The sequence below is a fragment of the Anthonomus grandis genome, chromosome 1, assembly GCF_022605725.1.
Source record: "Anthonomus grandis grandis chromosome 1, icAntGran1.3, whole genome shotgun sequence".
In the NCBI taxonomy this organism is placed as follows: Eukaryota; Metazoa; Arthropoda; class Insecta; order Coleoptera; family Curculionidae; genus Anthonomus; species Anthonomus grandis.
The window spans coordinates 39,395,651-39,419,526 of NC_065546.1; the positions used below are offsets into that span (position 1 = coordinate 39,395,651).

At 31.0% G+C, this 23,876-nt stretch overlaps 1 protein-coding gene across 3 annotated transcripts in view; it reads left to right on the plus strand.

Moving 5' to 3' along the window:
• The window catches only part of LOC126750254 (angiopoietin-2), a 204,456-nt gene that overhangs the window by 79,239 nt on the left and 101,341 nt on the right, over positions 1-23,876 (plus strand). The gene's annotated exons all lie outside the window — the stretch shown is intronic.

Below are 23,876 nucleotides of genomic sequence, written 5' to 3' on the forward strand. Positions count from 1 at the left end.
ATATTTAGTACATTTAACATATTATCTACCAGTGTATATCTAGAAATTTTGAGGGTTTAGATAAGGCTGCTTTTCATTCCGATCTTAACGCAGTAGATTGGGGTGAGGTGTTTAGTTTGACGGAACTAGATGATAGAAGTACAGTGTTTTACGCATACTCTTACGCAACTTTTTGATAGGCATGCACCTTTCACCATGGTTAGAGTAACAAAGCCGAAAGCACCTTGGCTTACAAACACTTTAAAAGAAATGGAAAAATACAGAAATTTACTGGTTTCAAAATATAAAAAAACTAAACAGGCTGGTGGTTGGAAAGCTTATAAAAATGTTCGTAACATGTTTACATATGCAATGAGAAATGAAAAGAAGGCTTATATTAATTTTTTGCATGGTTTGGACAATCTTAATATTTATAGTAAAGCAAAGAGCAATTCTACTTCAAACCTACCGGACAGCTTAAAAAATCCGGAAGCAATTAACCAGTTTTTTGTCGAATTGGTGCATCAGTTGTCTACACCAGTTACAGGAGAGACCATTTGGGAATATCTGGGTGGCAAAGTCACAGATCAAAGGTTTGATTTAGAACTGGTTGATACTGGTAGCGTATCTGAAGCTATTTCGAAAATAAAATCAAATGCAAGTAGCATTGATAGTTTGTCATTAGAGATGGTTAAGATGTGCTGTCCCAGTATTATACCGGTGTTAACTCACCTTTTTAATACTTGCATCGAGAAAGGTGAATTTTCCTCTTTATGGAAAAAGGTAATAGTGTTACCACTACCTAAGATCTCTAACCCGAATGATTGTTCTGATTTACGACAAATCAGCCTACTGTCTGTATTGTCCAAGATTTTTGAGAAGATTATATACAAGCAGGTGACTAAATACATTGATAAAAATAATTTGCTATCGGAATCGCAATCAGGATTTCGTCGTAGTTTTAGTACTGCCTCGGAGTCTAGGATGATATTATTGATGCTTACGATAAGGGCGAGACAACAACTTTAGTTTTGTTCGATTTCAGCAAAGCCTTCGACACTCTTCATCATAATTTGCTTTTGGCGAAGCTCTTTTCTTATGGTTTCTTACCGAAAGCTGTGCGTTTTTTTAGTAATTAACTGGCGAATAGATCACAGATAACAAGGGTGGGTAACTCATTCTCTGCGCCAGCCGATTTAACAAGAGGTGTTTTCCAAGGATCCATTCTAGGCCCTTTACTTTTTATACTTTATATAAATGACCTAAAAAATTAAATTCGAAGCTGTCGTATGGCTCAATACTACACAATTACACAAATTTATATATGGTTTACCAAGGATAATGTTTTTTAATCCATGGAATCATTGGGTCGGTGCTTGGATGCAGTGCATAATTATTCAAAACAAAATGGTTTAAAATTAAATCCTAAAAAATCGGGTGTCATCTATATTGGCCCCTTGGCATCATGGTGTCGGATGAACTGTGATCTCATGAAAGACGGTGAAAACGTTTTGAATTTAAGAGAACATAAAAACTTAGGTATTGTTTTTGACACAAATTTAAGATTTAAAATATTTAAAACGCAGGTATCTAAAGTAATTCAAAGAGCATATATGTCTCTGAGAAACTTTAAGCTCTCTTAAGTGTTACTCTAAAGAAGCAACTTTGTGATGCTTTCGTCTTATCGCATTGTAATTAGTATAATTTTGTATATGGACCATGTCTTGATGTTTACAGTAGGTACAAACTGCAAAAAATACAAAATTCTTGCTTTCGCTTTGTTTATGGGTTAAGAAGACGGGATCACGTAACTTGTAAGCTGAAAGAATTAAACTGGCTCAATGTGCAAAAATGAGAAAAACTTTATTATTGTTGTTTCTTGTTTAAACTTTTAAAAAACAATTATCCAGTCTACTTACGTAATAAACTTAAACCAGGAATCTCTAGACATAACCGAACAACACGCACGGTTGATATACCCCGTCACAGCACTGCAATTTTTCAAAGGTCTTTTTCTTTCTGTGCATCAAAGCTAATAAATACATATAATATCAGTGACTATGTTAACAAGTCTTTTCAAAGCTTCAAAAATAGATTAAAAACAGTATTGGTTGAAAGTCAATAATAAAATAGAGTACTTAATGACTGTGTTCCACTTAGGAGCAATTTGAATTTTATTTTATCAATTTATTTGTTTATGGATAGTTCTTCTACTTTTATTTTATTTATTGTATTATTGTAGAATGTATAATTTATTTATTTTTAAGTATTTGTATTGTTAAGTCAAGTCGGTCATGCGCTAGGTATGTTTTTTTCCTTTTTTTAAGTCTAAATTTTTGTTCGTTTTTTTGTATATTAAGTTAGTTAAATATTTTCTGTATGTTTTATTTGTTTTTTTAAAAGTAGTTATAATAATAACGTAATTTTATGTGTATTCGGTTAAGTTAACAGCATTCGCTGCCCTTCGCCGAGTATAAAATAAAGGCCTAATTTATTTATTTTATTTACATTTTAGTATTATTCTCATGGCTCTGTTCTGTACGATTTGAAGTCTATTGACCCTATAATCCGGAATACCAAACAAAAGTGTAGAACAAAAATCCAAATGCGGCAAAATAATACTATTATAAATTAGCAATTTTGCGTGTTATTCTGTCAATATTAGAATCAAAATTCAAATGTGGATCTAGAATATTACCCAAATATTTAATTTCATTCTGGTAGGATATTGTTTCATTATTTATCTCTATTTTTATTACATTCAAATTTACTTGGGTTAACCTAATTTTACTCCCAAACAGAGAAAATTTTGTTTTAGCTGCATTAATACTCAAGGTATTATTACACAGCCTTTTGTATATATTATCCAAATCAAAGTTTGGATCTTCTTGCATTTTTTCAATATCCTTTCCCACAACATACAGCATAATATCATCTGCCAATAATGCTGAGTAGTTACTTCTACTAATAATATTGACAATATCATTAATATACATAAGGAACAGAATTGGACCCAACACAGTACCTTGGGGAACACCATGATTAATATCTTCAGCAACAGATAAATTATTTTTTAATTTTACCACTTGTTTCCAGTTATGCAAATACGATTTAAACCAACTTAACTGTACCACCTATCCCCATTTTTTCGATTTTAAGAAGCAAAATATTGCGATTAACCATCTCAAACGCTCTGCTAAAATCCAAGAAAATTGCCAAAACAAAATTACCCTTATCTATTTCTCTATTAAAATTATCACAGATGTTAACTATCACAGTTTCGCAAGAATAATGAGGTCTAAACCCTGACTGATTTGTTGTTAAAATATTATTTTTATCGCAGTAAGTTTGAAGTTGGGTTTTTACAGTTAATTCTAAAAGTTTTTCGTAAACTGGTACAGTATTAATAGGCCTAAACTCACTCGCCAGCTTTGTGCCTGAGAACTTAGGAACCGGTAAGACTGTTGAGACCTTCCAATTTTCGGGGAATTCACCATACTGAAGCGATGTATTAATTATATCTACCCACAACTTCAAACACATCAAGAAGCACTTTTCAAGAGATACCACTTTCTCCTCCTTTAAAATTTTCCATATTTTTTAACAGAGATCTTGTATCACTTATAGTCGTATTTTCAAATTTATCCCATATATTATATCTTAATATATTTTGAACTGTATTATTTAACCCTGAAAATTCGGGTAAAATATCTATAATTTGATCTATACTATTAATAAAATAAAATAAAAGAAATAATAAAATATTTAAATATTTTTCTAAAATAAATTAATAAAATATTTATTAAATTTATCTGCTATATCAAACTCATTAGTAAATATTTGCCCCTCAAATACAACCGCATTTGGTAAAATGAAATTTTTACCCGGTAGAAGTGATTTAAGATTTTTCCAAAGCATAGATGAATTATTTCTATTGTTATCGATAACTTCTCGAAAATATTTATCTTTTTCTATTCTTATTTTATTAACTATTGGGTTTCTATCTCTTTTATAGCTATTCCATAGATCTGGAGTGCCCTCATGAATTGCGCTTACATATAATTTGTCCCTATCTTCCATTAACTGTAAAATATCATAAGTTATCCATTTTTTATTTTTATATTTTAGGCTAACAGATATTTTTAACTTTGGACACATTAAATTTAAACTATTTTTTAGATCTAAAATAAAAGAATTTGCCAATATATTTAAATCTGTTAAATTATTGTTCCATGACCTGTTAGACAAGATATTTTGTAATGTTTGAGAATTATAGTGTTATCTCAGGTTATCTGTTATTAGTATTATCTCAAGGAAGAATTACTGAAGATATGGTTTATTCAACAATGCTTACATTTTCACCTTACTCCAGATTTCGTTTCTTTGCGATGCAGAACAAGGACCAATGCAGGTAGAAAAGCCTTAGAAAGAAGAAATCAAAGACCACTACAGAATGTAAAATTAAAGTTTTTATTTTTCAAACTTAACAATGTATTACATTATGCAGAATTTATTTCTTTGGATTGTAAATTCAGACATAAAGTAATAACTTTTGGCTTTCCTACTCTTAATAGACTACACAAGAAACTTAGTAATCTTAAAAACAAATATATAACTTCACTTAGACTCGATGATATCCACGAATATCTCAGAAGTAATTTCAGTCATGTTTTTCACGCTAGATTTATGAACCTTAGTGGTGTTTATTTTTCCGAAGTTGATTTAAAATTTCTCAACAATAACTTAAAATTTTATCTACTACTAATAATCTACTAGAACCGTCCGACGTGTTAGGGAACATTCTAATCTTTAATAAACTTAAAAAAAGTCTTAGATATGACCATGAACTCTAAAGCACCTCTATTGTATGGGCTGCCAAACGTCCATAAAACTAGCATGCCAATTAGACCTGTAGTTTCCTTTGTTGACTCCCCTTGTTACCAGTTATCATCTTGGCTTAATAACGTTCTTAGAAATGTTTCAAAGTTTAAAGCGCCATATTCTATAACAAATTCGGTGAATTTTGCCAAGAACATTTAGAATGTTCAGATACAGCTCAGCTTATATCGCTAGACATAAAAAAACTTATTTCCAAGCATTCCACCGGCTGATTGTGTGGTCTTAATCAAAAAGCTTCTCAGGGAAACCTTGCCTCACTTAAAGAGTTCAAATAGGGCGACAAAACAGCAAATAAAATCTTTAAACAAAAGAAATAAAACCCACAAATTTTTTATACGAAATATATAACTATTTTAAACAAAATATACGAAACATATATTTAAAATATATCGAACCTTAACGGTGACCTAAAACAAATCAGGAAAAGTAATTTGCCATATCTGTTTCAAAGCCATACGTTACACCCGACCTGACAAAACGGAATAAGGAAAGTGATCTGAACGCGTTCTAGATCGTGCGTGATCGTGACTTTTTTTCGTTCCAGTGACACACCCTTTACCAAGACCATAACTGACGTATAGGCAAAATTATAATTTCATAAAAACCGATAAAATACAGTAGCATAAATGCTGAAACGTAGATCCACTTTCGATTTCAGATGAATCTAGGGCTTCCTAGTTTGATACACTTAGATATAACGTTTATGTAACTGCCCACTCTATCAACATTTGCATGTAGAGAACCGATTTTATTCGTAACAGTCGAATTTTAAGTGTCACTTTACGATTTTTTCCCACATTCTTAAGATAACGTACGAGTAATTTTAGGCCCATTACTATTAAATTAAGTGATTGAATTTAGCTTTAATTGCGCTTTTATAGCAGTAATATTACTTTTCAGACACTTTAATCTATGAATAAGGTTTGTATTGATTACCTTCATGTTGTAATAATGATCATATGTAATTAATTAAAGGGAAAGTTTGAAGAATATGAATCCCGTTATAAACATTATCGTGAACCTAACATGCTTTATTAGGTACTACAATAGAGGATTTTCAAAAACAGTTAGGTTTATGTTTCATCAAAATAATTATTGATAAATTTGGTTTTATCTTTTTTTATATTAATAAGATTTAACTTTCTTTCTATTCCTTAGTGTTGAATGAAGAGAAAATGTAGTAAACTTAAGATGCCTAGTAAAACTCATTTTATTCCAAAAAAAAAAACGTCGCTTTGGTTTTTATTTAGGAAAAACATTGGACGTATGTTGCTTTTTTGAATAGCTCTGAAGATGATCTAAATAAACATTGAAACATCGGCATTTTGTCTGGTTATTTGAGATCCTATAATTATTAAGCTAATTTTTCGAAATGTAGAACTTATAATTTTTGCACTTATTCTTGCCCACTGATTTTTAGCATTTAAAAAACTTACATAACAATTAAATCATATAATTTTTTAATTTGGCATCCTGTATACAACCAACTATATATATATCATTAAATTATTGCATAAATTTCTTTATAAATATGCATTAACAAACTTATGTCAACAACCTGCTTTTAATATACATACGTGAACTGTCCTGCCTATATACCAGTTTGCGCATAAATAATAAAATTAAATTTTTGGCAGGCGTTTCATTGGCCTGAATTGCCGTTAAAAGGGCATAAACAGATTTTTTTATTTATTGTTATACGCTCGTTTGTGAGATGTTTTATGGCGTTTTCAGTGCTACGGTTTATTAAGTTGACTGGTTATTTATGGATTTAACGACTCATAAATAAATATTTTTTCCTAAATATAAAATAGTTGCTTTTTGTTTAAATATTGTGTATCATTTATCTTATATATATGTATATTTTTTTTTAATTTGACTGGCTCTAATATTTTTTATGTTTTTTTAGAATGAATTCTTATATATATTCTATTTTCTTAGTTTGGTGTCGTAGTTTTAAAATCTGTAATTGTTGGATATTGTTTTTTTATTAATATTATTGCAGATTAAAATGTATGTTGAAATTTCGCTTTTCAATCAAATTTTCCAAAATTAAAAAAATCGACTTTAATTTATTCTTCTTATATAATGTTATCCTTTGAATAAGAATTGATTATTTTCCTTTATTATTAATTAAAATGGTATTATCTGTAGCAATTTAAATTCACATTTTAATAATATTCTGTAATTAATTTTTCAAAGCAATTTTCAGAATTAATTCAAATGTTATAATCTCTATTATTTCGAATATTGATTTTTATGTTTGTCCTGGGTTTTATTTCTTTTAATGTAATTTTGATCTTTTTGCCTTTTGTTTTTTTATCACCATTACAGAATAAAATTGATATTCTCCAAGATTTAAATATTCATGTTAATTATTCTTAGAGATTAAAATGTATATTTTTTAAATATTTTATTCATGTTCTTTGATATTTTAATTTCCGCATTATAAACATTATTTTTTCCCACTTATATTAATGTGCTTATTTTTGATTACTACTTAATGAAATTTTTATTTTTTACTAAATATAGACTTGCCACTATACAAACTAAGTTTATTAAAACACAGCCATTTAAATAGACTGACTAGTTCATAATTTAAATGTACTTGCATCGTTTGTAAGTTTTTGCCTATAATATACAATATTTTGTAAACAGAACAATATTTAATTTTTCACCTTCGCCAGATCATTAATATAAAACAATTGTAAAAGCGGCCTTAAAACTGTTCCTTTTTTGTTATTACTTTACTCCATATTTAACACTTACAGACTCAGACGAACCACCCTTAAACGAAACAAACTCTTTCGCTTAAATAAAATTTAAAACATTATGTCCAATCCCCAATTGCTCTAATTTGTTTAATAATATATCGCGATCTACTATTTTAAATGCTTTCCTTAAACATTATATTAGCTGACGGCCCTGAAAAAATCATCATAAATATGCATTTAACAACAGATTCGTAGGAGTATCAGATCAGTTAATAACAACAATAATTATAGTCTGAATAAGCAATATCGACTAATATTTGTTGTAATTTATTTGAATCATAATTTTTAAAGGACCTCTGAAAGCTTATTATTTTATTTTTTGAGGTAGTATAATTGATAGAAGTGAATGGTCACTTATTTTGGATGTAAGGTGGATTTATGTTTGTGTATGTATGATTGAAGATCCTTATTATAAGTTACGTTGTAATCAATTATTGTTTAGTGTCTGGCGACTATTCTTGTAGATGTTTTCACTTATTCATAAAATCCATTTGTATACAGGGTGTCTCATTTTTTATAGGGACAATATTGCTATCTCCTATACTATAAAAGATACGAGGGCGGTTAAATTAGAAAAAAGTTGCGGCATTTTATTCTGATTAAAAAAGTGTATTTAGATTTTTTATGCGACGTTTCGTTTTTTAGATATCATCATCAACTTTTTTTTTTAAATACGGACCTGTATTTTTTATTTTATATTTGAAAAGAATTTTCATTTTCCTTTTCAACAATGTATAACTTAAATGTCTGTCTCGACGTTTCAGTATAAAAATAGCAGTTTTCAAGCTTTTTTCTTTAATACGGACCTGATTAGTATTTACAAAATTAAAATACGGCAGATTTGGGTTGAGTTGGGTTAGCTACTAATATTATTCACTAACATCAATTGCGGCTGATATTTTTTTATGTGGTTAGGAAAAAAATTACGATATGTGATTTGTTCGATATTAATATTCGATAACGAAAATCTATTTTCAAAGCTGCATGGAGAGCCACCTTTAATGAAAATGGAACCGTGCTTGCCGAATGGTTCAAACTTTATAACAATGTCAGATTTATTACGGCTGTGACTTATTTAGGTAGGCCATGAAAACCAAAATATGTCGTAGCTACGACAATAATTATTATTATTAATTACAACAAAATTATTAAAATATTACTTTGATATTTTAACGTTTTGCCGTAAGTTAGTTTCTTAAATTAGTTTAAAAGCTTTGGTTGTTTCCTTAGCAATTTCTTAGTTCAATATTAACAAAATAAATACAAGTTGTAAAATGGTACGGTATAGTGATAGTGAAAAAAAGGACATGTACGATGTTTTAATAAGATGTTATCGAAAGGTTGATGATGCAGTAAGGGAGTATGCTAGATTATATCCAAACAGAACTGCTCCAGCGCGAAAAACTTTTTATTTGGTTTCAAGAAACCTCACCAAATTTGGATGTGTATCAAAAAAACGGGGAAAATACCGTGCCAAGAATACACACAACGATGTTAATGTTTTAGCTCAAATTCATTTTTATCCAGATTCTTCATTTAGAATTATAGGTTCTGAATATGGGATACATCCTTCAGCGGTCGGAAAAATTTTAAAGAAACATAGGTATCATGACTACAAGTTCCAACCGGTTCTGAAACTGCATCCAGGTGATTCAGAACGCAGACTTGTTTTCTGCCGTTGGTATTAAGAGATGTTAAATGCAGACCCGATGTTCTCTACGACCATTTTATGGACCGACGAAAATACATTCACTAATAGTGGCATTTTTAACCGAAAAAATAAGCATTTCTATGCGCAAAATAACCCACATTTAGTAGAAGAAACTAAGCCTCAAAATGGATTTAGTCTTAATATGTGGTGCGGAATCATCGGTAATAGGCTAATAGGTCCCAAAATTATTGATGGAAATTTAAATGGTGAAAGGTACGTTAACCTATTGACGGAAGTTATGGATGAAATTCCATTGGAAACATTAAGAAGTATTCAGTGGTTTACAGGATGGCTGTGCCGCTCACAATTCCGCTGTTGCCCAAGATTTTCTCGACACAAATTTTCCTAATTGCTGGGTAGGAACAAACGGTTCTGTAAGGTGGCCTCCTCGTTCCCCATGCCTTAATCCTCTGGATTACTTCTTATGGGGATTTTAAAAAAATAAAGTCAATTATACATGAAATAAATAATATGGAGGTGTTAACGACGGTTAAAGAACTAAACATGTTTGTAGGAATACATATCATCATGGGTAATCTACATTACCCAAGAATTAAGTTATACTGGGACCATAAATTACAAATTCCACTGATTTCCAATAATTTGACCAGGTTTTATAAATTGCGACAACATATTCACTTCGTGAATATTCACGAAAAACCGGACAACAGTGACAGATTTTGAAAGGTGCGTCCATTACATGATGCAATTAGGAGAAGATGCCTTTCCCTTCCATTGGAATTAAAAGAAACATACCAAATTTTCGATTTTTTTTTCTTACCCACAAGAAAAAGGGCACTGTAGTCTTAAAATTTTATGTTTGATATTGAAGATAAATAGGTAAATATGCATTCAAAAGGTATTTTAATTTTGTAAATACAATCAGGTCCGTATTTAAAAAAAAGTTGATGATGATATCTAAAAAACGAAACGTCGCATAGAAAATCTAAATACACTTTTTTAATCAGAATAAAATGCCGCAACTTTTTTCTGATTTAACCGCCCTCGTATCTTTTATAGTATAGGAGATAGCAATACTGTCCCTATGAAAAAAGAGACACCCTATATATTATGTTGGAAAGTGTTTCCATAAAAAGAATTTCAAAGTGAAAATTCAAATAACTTACTATATTAGTTATACCTTTAAAGTTACTAATTTGACCCAAATAATAATTCAAGAAGTCAATCAATTTACTATCAACTTTTTGAGATGGATGATATAACACAGAACACATATATTTCAAACTAGATAATAAGATTTTAAGAGAAAAGAACCACACATCATTTTCACACTTTTAACGGTTCAAACCATATATTTAATATTACACCTTATTAGGGCGATTACAAGCCATGTTCTGCTATTATTGGATTGGTAGCGCATTGCTCTAACTTATACCCCTCAATATTTATTTCAGATGGTGTATGTGATTTACTCTGAGAACATTGAAATGCTAGAATTAGTAAACGACAACTTTGTTTAAGTTCAACATGTGCACAGGGGCAAGGGAAGGGGTTTTCTTTTACAAACATATTCATCGATTACCTCTTTAAAAAAAAAATTATTAACATTCTTATTCCTAAAACCCCTTCTAAAAAATTTGAAATGGCAATACCGCAGGCAAAAGCTGATGTCACCTTGCGAAATGTCATCTTGACAAACGGGTTTGTGTTTACATTCGGCATTTGTGAAGTTCTGTGTGTTTTCTTTAGTTTTTGGTTGAAAAAGGAAAAAGATTGATTCACTTTAGTGTTCTTGTGAATTGTTACGATAGTACAAACTTGTGCCATTTGTTCCGCACCATGGAAAAAAGGCGACTTAAGCCGATCTTTAAACAAGTAAATACCGATATCAAGCAACAACCGTCGTCATAAACGTAGAATAATAAAACGAATTGAATGAATAATAAATTAAGAAATCTATACTAATTATAAAATATTTAATTGCCATAAAAATACTTTTTATTAGATAAGTACCTTTACCCTAATAAAATACGTTAAAAAAACGCATAAAGAGTTCATAAACGGTAATATTATTTATAATTTAAAGCATAATCTATTAATAACAAATGTTGATAACGTAAATATGTTTTGGCGACGTCACTGGTGGATAAATAACTTGTGTTGGTGGAATCAACAATGCGATTAAGCGGCGTTGCGATGTTGTTGCCTTTTTTTCTAATCTACATTCATTAACTTTGAATTTTGACTTCTTTATAGAGTATCTTATCATATTTTATGAAAAAAAAATTATTCATATTTTATTAAAGAGGAACTTTTTCTGCTGTCAAAACAAGTGACAAATTTTTATGATATTATAAAGCGTGTTTTTTTTTGCCATTTCTATATAAGCATTTGGCATCGTTGCATCAGAGATGTTGCAAGCAAACAAACTGCTCATAGTTCCATGGCAATGCTAATTCTAGCCTTCCAATGTTCTAAGGATTTACTCAAAAATATTATTTTGGGACTCCAGTCATCAATTAATAAAATAATATTTAATCTCTAATTGCTATGTGATGTACATATTTACACCTTTATATTTCCTTAATTCTTTTATAGGATTTCCACTTGTTTAAGTCCCAACTGTTATTATACTTATTCAGGTATCTGTAAGAAATAAAAAAATTCAAATTCTTATTTTCTTTCTAAGCAGTTAACCTGAAAATAATTTAAAAAAAAAAACGAAATTCAACTGCCTGGAAGGAAGAGAGTTTACAGTTTTTTAATTACCTAAAAAAGATCAATGAGCAATTAAAAGTTTCAGTTTTTTAATTACTTGAAACAAATTAAAGAATCTAAACTTCTTCAGCTATCCTAAAGAAAAAAAAATAAAAACATAGTTCTTTAACCGCGTAAAGACAATCAACAAATAGTTTATTGATTACCTTTAAAATATCGAATAGCTTACCCAATAACACAGTAAGAAGTAAGACTGTAGTAAGGGAAATTTGTTGATTCTAATTAATTTAATTAAATTTGATTTTTGATCGTCTTTCTATTGAATTGATTACTAATTTGTCATAGTGTAACTTGCTACTAAAATCTCATCTATTTCTAAACACTTAGCCGTAAGATATATCTACTACAATATTGTAATATATCTTAATTGTATGGGGTGCTATAACCCTTACACTACCCGATGTCACAATTGTGACTTCCTTATTTACTAGTGTTATAAGGATCAAAAAATGTTTAATCTGGGTCGAGAACCGTGCGACATAATTGTGAATAGTGCATTTTATAGGTATGCATGCGCAAATCGTTTATTTTGCCGAGAGTGCATTTTTGTCATAACCTGAAAAGTTTCAGATTATTTTTAACAATGGCTCGTGCAGGTAAGTTATTATTTATTTATAGAATTTAGGGGAAAAAAGAAGTGCTTAATATTAAATAGGTATAATAAACTTCAATTAAGTGTATTGTTTTTAGAGATTGAAAATATCTTTAAAATTGTTGATTCCAAGAATGGTTTTGTTATGAATATTACAATTGTGAGCCACAAGAGTTAACGTGGTTTGGTTTTAATTAAGTTGGATACATTAATTCTTTGTTACAGGAAGAAGTAAGGAAATTATTGATTTGGACCATCTAAGGGATGACGAGGAGGCATTGTTCCAACTTCTAGATGAAGTTGGGTCGGATTTAGAGTCCAAGGATGAAGAAGATAAGTGTGAAATTCACGAAAAGATCCCAATTGTAGCACCCAATGAAGCTGATAGCTCTTCAGATTCAGAAGATGATTTACCCCTCATACATTTCCAAACTCTCCAGTGGAAGCATGGAAACTTTAGAAGCAAGGATTTTCCTGTAAAAGAGGACTATACTCCATCCATCATAAAAACTCCAAACGAATATTTTGCTTTCATTTCACTTCCCAGTATTTCTTGGAACAAAATACAAAAGAAAACAACTTTACCTCTCAAGAAATAAAGAAATTTTTCGGAATGAATGCTTTGATGGGATGTATTCATCTTCCAAGGATACATATGTATTGGAATGGAAAATATAAGTTCCCATTAATTGATGGGGTCATGACCCGACAAAGGCTTTACATGATACGTGTAAATTTACATGTCGTTGACAATCTTAGCGTATCAGAAGAGGAACAAAAAAAGAATAGATTGTGGAGAATACAGCCGGTAATTGGTTTGGTTCGCAATATATTTAAAGCCATTGAAAGAAAAGAAAAGACAGCTTTTTCTATTGACGAACAAATGATTCCTTTTTTGGGAAGATGTCCAGTTCGAAAATTTGTTAAAAATAAACCAAGAGCATTGTGACTGAAGAATTCCATTCTTACGACATCCGACGGACTGGTATTGGATTTTAAAATCTACCAGGGCAATACTACCCTACTAAAAGATAGGGATTTAGGCTTGGGACCCTTAGTAATATTGGGTCTAGCAGAAACATTACTTCAAAATAGTTACCTGTGTTTTGACAGATACTTTTCAACGATTGCTTTGATGAACAAATTGACGAGTTTGAATATAGATGCAACTGCTACAATTATGTCCAATAGAGTGAAAGGGTTTGATTTTATAAAAGACAGTTTAATGAATAGGGGAGAGTCAGAAGAAGTTGTTAGAACCGATAATAAACTTTGCATTACAAAGTGGAAAGATAATAAATCTGTTTTAATGATATCCACAGCTTTTGGAAGACAGCCGGAAACTGAGGTGCAAAGATAGAATAAAAGAGAAAAAAACGTTCAGGCATAGCATGCCCAGCTGTTGTTAAATCATACAACGAAAATATGGGTGGTGTAGATGTTTGCGACCAAATGATGGAATACTATCGATCTTTCTTTCGAACGCGGAAATGGACTCTTAAAGCCATCCTACATTTGTTCGACTTAACAATAGTAAACAGCTGGATGGAGTATCGAAGAGATTGTTATAGTTAAAACCTTCGAAGCAAAGATATTATGGATCTTTTGGAATTTAGAAGCGTGTATTGGAGGAAACAGAATGCCAAGAAAATATAGAGGAACAGACTAGCGTTGAAGAAAATAAAATAAAAAAGAGAAGACTGCCTTCCAGTTTGCCCTGTGCAGACAAACGCTTTGATGGTTTTGAACACTGGCCAAAGAATGAAGAAATGAAGAACCCAGTTAAATGCAGGTTAGAAGGGTGCAAAAGTCGGTCCAGAATGCGTTGCCTAAAATGTAATGTTTTTCTTTGTTTTAACAAAGATAAAAACTGTTTTATTTCATTCCATTCAAAGTATTAAATTTTGTGCCACAATTGTGCTTTCCTAATGTTAGCTCCCTAGACACACAATTGTGTACTCCCTAAATCCCTCCCTTAACCCTTTCGAATATTTTTTAAAATAATTTTCCGTACCTTTTGACCCAACTGTATCGGCGTAAAATAAATATAAACCCCAAACTCCCAATTTTTTTTTATTTCGGTACTGTAAGGGCTATAGTACAATAAAACGTAGTTCTAAAATTCTATACTTACAATTTAAGCTAAAATTATCAAGAAATTAATAGACAAATCAAACATTAGATATAAAGGCATTGCCAAAAATGCGTTGAATTAAACTAAAAACAGATACAATTAAACAAAAGGTATGATAAAATATGACAAAACAGAGTTAGACTAAGCTAGAGAAAAAGAAAAAATGGAAAACTTAGTGTAACAAGACTTACAATTGTCAATTGGATTAAAAAGGTCATACGAGTATAGCATATATCTAAATTAAAACCATGCATATACCTAAATCATATCCATGCATATACCTAAATTAAAATTGATTCGGTTGTTCTCTTGCATAAATTAAAATGTTGTATGTTTTTAATATTGGAGGGCAGTGTTTTATATGTTCTAATTGCCCTAGATATTGGTAAGCTTCCGATTGTTTACTTACGTCTTGTTACTTTTTAATATCTAATTTAAAATGTTTTTTTAACATAAATAAAAGGAATAAACTCATACTTTTAGTCCTGAAAGTGCATAAAACCAAAATTAACCAGGAAAAAAAATTACGAAGAAGAAAAAATGTATTCGATCTCGCGAACTCGGTTCACTTGCTTATGTACAACCTAAAGCCAATTAAGTCGCTTTTTTACGCGGGATTTATTTTTTGTAAAAGTTGTTTTAATAAGAGTTATTAGCGTATAATAAGAGGTTTAAGAAAACCATCGAACGGCGGCTTCTTTTGTCCTTAATAATGACGGTATAAATTTTAAGTTAACTCGAGGTCTACAGCTCACCAGCCAACTGAATAAGTGAGAAAATGCCGCGATGAAAAATTCAAATTTTCGAGCCGGGCCGCGTGAAAACTGCCACATAATTAGTTAAAATATCAGCTGTGCAAATATCCATATAACGTTACATAATTATTTGAAAGGTCATATATAAACATTGAGAAACACCATCAGGGGTAAATGTTCTCTTACTAGATTCCACATTATTGAAATAAATTCATTTTCAATGCTAATTTATTAACTGTTTTCTGTAGTACTTTTTTATCGCCCTCATAATAATATTATATCATGTGGAACTGATCTATGACCGGTGACTGTTATTTAAGTTTTTCTTATGTATGTGGTTTCGACCTTGAAAGAATCGAATGTGTATGGTTGCTATATAAGACATTTTTATTACCTGGTTAGTCAATTATTGTTATAAGATATTAAAGGTTTTCTTAATATTCAAGGCGTTCTAAAAAACTGTAGATCATTCTGAAATAGATATAGAATATATTTACCTTAAAAGCTCAGTTTAGGTGAATAATTTAATACTACAGCAATTCTACTTCCTAGAAGGTAATATTATTTTAATTTCCCGGAATAGTAATATTCATCTATGTTATAGAGTAAACTGATATTTATCTCACAGCAAATGGGCTCTAAGAAGTTAAAAAAACTTGGAAAGAAGATAGATCCATTTGTAATTAAAGAATTTGAACTGACTGGAAAAAATAAGAGAAGAATTATTATTCACGTCAAATTATCCAATGGTTTAAAAAAACTAAATGCCTTTTAAAGAAACTAATAAAAAGAAATTAAGAATGAATACTAATTTTTTTATGTTACTGGAAGAAATTAACAAACAATTCAAAGCTATTTTGCTACCTAAACGTCAAAAAATAAAAGTTAAAGTCGCTTAACTGCCTAAAAAAAATTAAGAAAAAAAAGAAATTAAAGTAGAATTTAAAATTTTTTAACTGCCTGAAAAAAATAGAAGAAAAATTAATACTTCTTTAATTATTTGGAATAGTCAATCACACCCTCCACCTAAAAAATATGAATGAAGAATATGAAGTTCTTCAACTGAACAGTCGACATAAAAAAATGATGCAAAGTGCTTAAAAACTCTTGATCAGGTTGATAATGCGTTTAGGGGCGAAACACATACAGCGTTAACACACACAGCGTTACCAATTAATTATTTATCGTAATATAAGCTCGACACTTTAACCAAACTTTTTTGTAGGACTTCCTTAAAAAAATCAGAAAAAAATTTAACTTGTTTAATTGCCTGGAATAAATCAATAAAGTATTTGAGGCTTTTTAACTGACTGTTGAAATCATAGAAGAATTTAAAGTAATTGACTGTAAGAAATCGAAGAATAATTTAATATTTTTCATCTTACTAGCAAGAAAGCAAAGTAAAATTTAAACTTTTTCATTTGCCTGAAAGAAACAAAGCAAGAATTTAAGAATTATTATTTCTCTAATTGTTTCAAAACAATTACACTCTTTTAACTGCCTGAAATAAATAAAGGGAAAATAAGAAATACCTAGAAAAAATCAGAAAAAAATTAAATTTGTTCAACTGCCTGTTAAAAATCAAAAAAAATTGTAAGTTCTTTAACTGTCTTGAAGACATCAAAATATGTTCACAAATTTTTATTTCCTTAACTGTTTGGAAAAAATTAATTGTTTCTTTAATTGCTTGTAAGAAATAAGCGAAAAATAAAGATTTGCTGAAAAAATTCAGAATTTGTGACTCTTTAATTGACAGTTCAAAAGATAATTTAATGTTCTTCTACTGGCTAGAATAGGTGAAAATAGAATTTACCCTTTTTTATTCGCCTGGTAGAAATCAAAGTCAATTGCCTAAAAGAAATCAATAAAAAATTGAAGACTCTTTAACTGCCAGGTAAATGATATAAATTAGCCATAAACTGCCAGGTAAATTAATCAGGTTTCGCTAATAAAGCATCATCAGACCTACAATAAACAGAAAAACACACGTAACTACAATAAAACTTTACACTAAAACAAAATCAAATATTAAAAATTATTTAAAAGTACCTTATAGCTAGATGACAAATAAAATTTAAATCTGAGAATACCCACATATTTTGTAATAAAAACAATAACACGGCACAAAAATTGAACAAAACATATAAAATCGTTGATCTCGGTGAAACACCAGACCGTTAACCACTCGGCCAGCCCTGCTTATGAATATTAGAGTCAAAGGCATATATGCGTATCGTGAGCAGAAACAAGAGGTTAGATAAGATTATTAAAGATAAGTCCTGGCTCAAAGGTGAAAACATCATTAACGCATGTTAAAATTGGACTCTTTTTGGCTTTGGTGACTTCCATTTTCTCCAAGAGATCCAACTTTCTACCCTTAGGGCACTCGTGAACAATGGAAACATTTTCAGGGACGGAAAAACTATGACCCGTTGATAATAAATGGTTGGCAAATGCTGACTTAGTTTCTGTGGTGTTGGTGTCCCTGAACTTATTAACGAGGCTTAGGTGTTCCTGTACCCTTATGGATACTCTCCTTCCTGATTGTCCCACATAAACAGCAGGGCAATCCTTACAATTAAGACAATATACACCCGATTTAGATAGAGGAAGACTTTTATCCAACGTCTTTATACTAGGTTCTTTCTTAGCGAGTTAGTCGTTTTGAAAGCTATGGAAAGGCTGAAAGGCTTAAAAAAGTTTGCAAGTTGTTGAGGAATGCCGCCGAAATAACTAAGGCATCTAAAATTATTATTGTTGGTGATGTTGTTCGGTGGGTGGACGATGTGATAGGACAGTTTATATTTATTATAAAATTTGTAATATAATTTGTTCAAGCTGTAACGTGAGAAATTATTGTTTACAGCAATTATTTTTTTAAATATTATGTTCTTTTTGAAAAGCGTCTTTGGACAGAGGTAATTTAAATAAACGGTAGAACATTGAATTAAAGGCTGCATATTTGTGTTGATAAGGGGAATTGGAGTTAAATTGGATTATACTATCTATTGCAGAAGGTTTGCGATATACTTCAAAAGAAATACTGTTATTATTTCGGTATAAAAGAAGATCTAAAAAGGGTAATTTTCCGCTTGTCTCTCTTTCCAGCGTAAAAGAGATTGATTATGAAGGGAGTTAATAAATGACAAGAAATCCAATAAATCATTCTCGTCACCAACCCTCAACACGCACACATCGTCCATGTACCTTTTATAAGCTCTCAAAAAGCCCGCAAAACGACTTTTCATGATTTTCTCCTCCAAGTGACTCATGAAGACCTCGCTCAAAAATTGGGAAAGACAAGAACCCATGGCGAGAACAGATTTTTGCCTAAAGAATTGATCATTAAATTTGAAGAAATTTTGTTCCAAAACTAATGATAAAAGGTGGATAAGATTATCTACCACCAGTTTCGGCAAAGTACTATTATTGTTTAGCAGGTTTTCAACCAATGTTAAACAATCTGACGAGGGTATGCTAGGGAACAAGTTCTTTATATCTAAGGAAAGCAAAATAACATTGTTTGGAACATCTATTTGCTTTAGATAATTGGCAAATTCAATTGAGTTTTTATTGAAGAATTCGTTCCGAAAACCAGTTACTTCTCTTAAAGTATTGTTAAGCCAAGACGATAATTTGTAGCAAGAAGAATTTACGACGGAAACTACTGGTCTTATCGGGTTCCCCTCCTTATGAATCTTAGGTAAGCCATAGAGCACAGGAGTACGTGGGTTCATAGGGTATAGATTAGATTTAGTGGTGTTAAAATATTCCAGAGTTATAAGACATCGATCTAGAGAATTCTTAAGTTTTGAGAAAAAACTAATCGTTGGATTCCTAGTAATAGCCATGAAGTCGTCAGTTGATAGAAATTTCGTCACTTTAGCCACATAGTCGAGTCTATTCATGACTACCAAACAAGAGCCTTTGTCTGCTCTGGAAATTAGAAGATCATGCTTTTCAATTTTGTTTTTAACAGAATTAAGATGTTGTTTGTTGTAATTATTAGGGACAGAGTTATGTCTCTCAGAGTTAAGAAAATTATATATTTTTGATCCTAAAATGTTTTTATTAGGAATATTAACAGACTGAATGAGGCTCTCAGCCTCCACTGCTATTGCTCTTACCCAGCTCCCGCTTCTGCTCTATATGGTCAGGACTCTTTGGTCTTTGTGAAATTCTTAAGTTGTACAATTTCTTACTAAGCCTACGGTATATATTGGCACCAAAATCTTCTACATCTTCTCTCAATTTTGAATCCAAGGATAGAAACTCCGCAAAGGACAACGTTAACGTTAATGTAAAATATAAGTACTTGAGTTTAGAGTTGACTCTGTTAAGTGCTTTGTAATCTTGTCTTATTTCCTCCTTAATTCCTATCCGTCTTCTCATGTTTAAAGCTCTCTGTGAAGATGGAATGTGTGAGCCGCATCTGATGTTAACGAACTTCAGCGTTAAACATGATTTTAGGCAACTTTGTAGGAACCAAATTTTCAGTAAATGTGGGTATTCTCAGATTTAAATTTTATTTCTCAGTACTTAGCAGGTCATCTAGCTATAAGGTAATTTTAACTAATTTTTAATATTTGATTTTGTTTTAGTGTAAGGTTTTATTGTAGTTACGTGTGTTTTTCTGTTTATTGTAGGTCTGATGATGCTTTATTAGCGAAACATGTTACCTGATTAATTAAAAAGATATTTTGAGACTGAGACTTAGAGTTTTTATTTTTTCTCTTATACTAGTTACATACAAAAAACTAGTATCAAAAAAGTATATAAAATATACAAACTACAAAATATTGCTACAAGGAGAAAGCATTACAAAAAAACTTAAGAAGCACGAAAAACTAAATATTAAAATGTGATAAAAACTATCCTATAAATGGTAAAGATAAAAAAGTTTAAAATTGTAAATACAATTCCAAGATTAAAATTAAAAGCTAATATAAAATGGTAAAGTTAAAATTATAAATATAAAATAGTAAAGATAGAATTATAAGCTTAAAATGAAAGTTAAAATTTTATGTATACAATGGCTACAAAATATTACAACAACACTGACGAAGACAAGAATGAAATAAATTTCACAATATTTCAACATTTATTCAAAACAAATCCTCTCAGGTATAAAAAAGATAATTGAAAGTTCTTCAACTGACTGTAAGAATAATTTAATATTTATCAATTGCTTTTGCTACAAAGTAGAATTTGAAATTCTTTAATTGCTAGAAAAAAGTTATTATGAAAAAAATCAAAGCCCTCCAACTACTAGAAAGAAAATCAATGAAGAATTCGAAGCTCTTCAACTGCTTGGTAGACATAAAAAAATAATTTAACTAATTGTTAGAAATCGAAGAATAATTAGGGGAAAGGTCCCTATATTGGACCACCTAACAAAATACCTCTGTTTCAGTCTGTTCTGTTCAAATTGTAACAAAAAAAATGTACATAACTTTAGGCCTGTTATAAATGTATAGAGCTTACAAAACAGGCTAAAACCTGTTCCTATAGTTAGCAAAAAAACAAATCAAAATAGAGTCATTGGTCTAATTTAGGATACTGCTTTCCTATTTTAAACCGGGTGTTCCCTAGATGGGACCATGTCTATGTTTTTATATTTTTAATGAAAAAACGTTTATTAAACTATTCAAATACAGTACAAAACTAAATGTAATTCTGAGATTAATTTACTAATATACATATAAGCCTAAAGTATTGGGTATATAAAAGAAAAAAATCAGTCACTGTCAGACTCGCAATTTATACATTCATAGAACTCAGTATTGCGACCAGTGGTGCACTTTAAGTGTGCCCACTTCTTGCACAAAACACAGCGTATCCACTCTTCCCCTGGACCAGATAGCAAAAAGGGAGATAGGCAAACGAGGCCAAGGCACTCTTCGTCTTTCGATTCCGATTCACTTGATGACTTTTGCGGCAAACGGCGTTTTCCCTTATCAGATTTAGATGCAGAGGACTGTCCCTTGAAGGTCGGCTTTGAAGAAGAAAATACCTTTTTAGCGGTTTGAGGAGGTGCCACTTTCTTATGTTGTTTTTCTTCAGGGGCATCCTTGTAGGGTATACTAGTTATTATTGTCGTAGAACTGGAAGCTGCTGTGCGCGATTTTCGCTTTAAAATTGGTAGAGGAGATATTTCAGAAATAGATTTTCTTTTTTGGGGCGATGGCGATGGCTTGGAGCATGCGAGTTCTACCGATATATCTGAGGATGTGGAGGCATGTTGGGAAAGGCTGTTGATGTTAGTAGGACATTTCGTTTACTGAAGAGGTAATGTTGTCTTTTGGCGCATTTATAGGCTCGATGTTCACATTGGAAAGGCAAACGAAATCACTGTCATCAAACACATTTTGATCTAAAGACCGTATGCCGCATTTCGCAAGTCCGCTTATAGCATTTCCCACTGATGCAGCTTTTGCATATGCTCCTCCCAGTAATCTTGATACCTGAAATTGCGTATTATTTTGGGTAGGGTGCGCAAGAAGCCATTTATCTGCTGCTTGATTGCAATATGAACTAAGGGGCTTAAAGAATGAGATGTCACAGGGTTGCAACCTGTGGGTAGTGTGTGCTGGTAGTGACAACATGATGATTCCACTATCTCTTGCTAAAATTATGGCTTCTAAATTGTTTGTATGGGTGGTATGTCCATCCATTATCAAAAGTACTTTCTTATTTTTAGATTTCGCAAAATTAATGAAATGCCTTAGCCATTTTGCGAATAATTCACTCGTTATCCACCCCAATTCTGAGCAAGCAAATTCTGTCATCAGTGGGATGCAGCGTATGTACATACCAGCAGCATTAATGCAGCAAACACATGTCATGTTTACTTCACGTTCTTCGCTTGTAAGAGATCCTATTTGATGCTTACCCTTCTGTCCATAAAACAATAATACCACTTTTTGCCCGCTTGTCCATTTTTAGACCTGTGCGGAATTCCATTCGCTTCGGCGACATCGTATGCGAGTTTCCTTAAATCACTACGAGTGATTCCAATCAGACTTCTCTCAAGCTCTAGAACATGCTTTACTATCTCTTTCTCAATTTCTGGTGGAAGATCTGCGGCTCGTCCAAATTTTTTTTCACTTCCATGAACATGTTTGTTTTTGTCGTCAATTCTGCGTTTTAAAGTTGCCTTCGGTATTTTATACCTTCTAGCTATTTCGTTTCAACCTATACCTCCATTTTGATGGGCAATTAAGGCTTGTTTCATATCTTCCTCGTTCCATTTTCCATATTTTCCATGTTGTGACATATTTACCTTGAAGAAAAAAAAAGTTGCTTAATTTGGACCGATCCAAAATAAGAATTATTAAGTGGTTCAATTTAGATTATTAAGTGGTTCAATTTAGGATACTATAACCTCACTTTAAAATAGTCGTTTTTAAAACGGTTTTGTTGTGAAAAACAGGTAAACTATTAGGCGAAATAATAGGTGACAACATGTTTAAAATGTGTACATAGGCAAATGACAAAGTTACTTACCAGTAAAAAAATAAAGCCCTAAGAAGCTAACAGCAAAATTACATTAGCCAGCACGAAAACATAACACATGTTATTTTCCGAATTATCCGAACTATACAGATCTCTTGTTTCGGGCTGCGGCTAGCAAATATTTAAGCTATATCTAATGGCCAACAAATGGCGCCTGGCACAGTTTTTATTCGAATAAAGGCGATGGTCCAATTTAAGAGCCGGTCCAAAATAGGGACCTTTCCCCTAATTATTTTTCAACTAATTAGCAAAAAATTAAAGTAAAATTTAAACTTTTTCAATTGCCTGGAAGAAATTAAGAAAGATATTAGACTTGTTTAACTGCCATAAAGAAACAAAGCAAGACTTTAAGAAATATTATTTCTTTAATTATTTAAAAGAAATTACACTCTTTTAACTACCTGAAAGAAATAAAGGGAAAATTAGAAATACCAAAGAAAAAATTTAAACTTGTTCAACTTCCTAATAAAAATCAAAGAAAAATTTAGTTCGTTAACTATCTTGAAGAAATCAAGAAAGAATTCAAAGTTGGAATGGACTCCCTAACATATAACCATTTTATTGAGAGAGAAAGAATGAATATTGGGTGGAACCGTTGTGTCGTTTTATTAAACGGTGTTTTAAGTGTTGCCGTTATGGACACATGGCATATTAAGTGTAAAGGCAGTAAAACATGTGCAAAATGTAGTGGTGATCATGACGTTAAGGAGTGTAATGAAAATGTTGTTAAATGTGTTAATTGTGTTATGTCTAATCAAAGATATGGCCTTAATTTGGA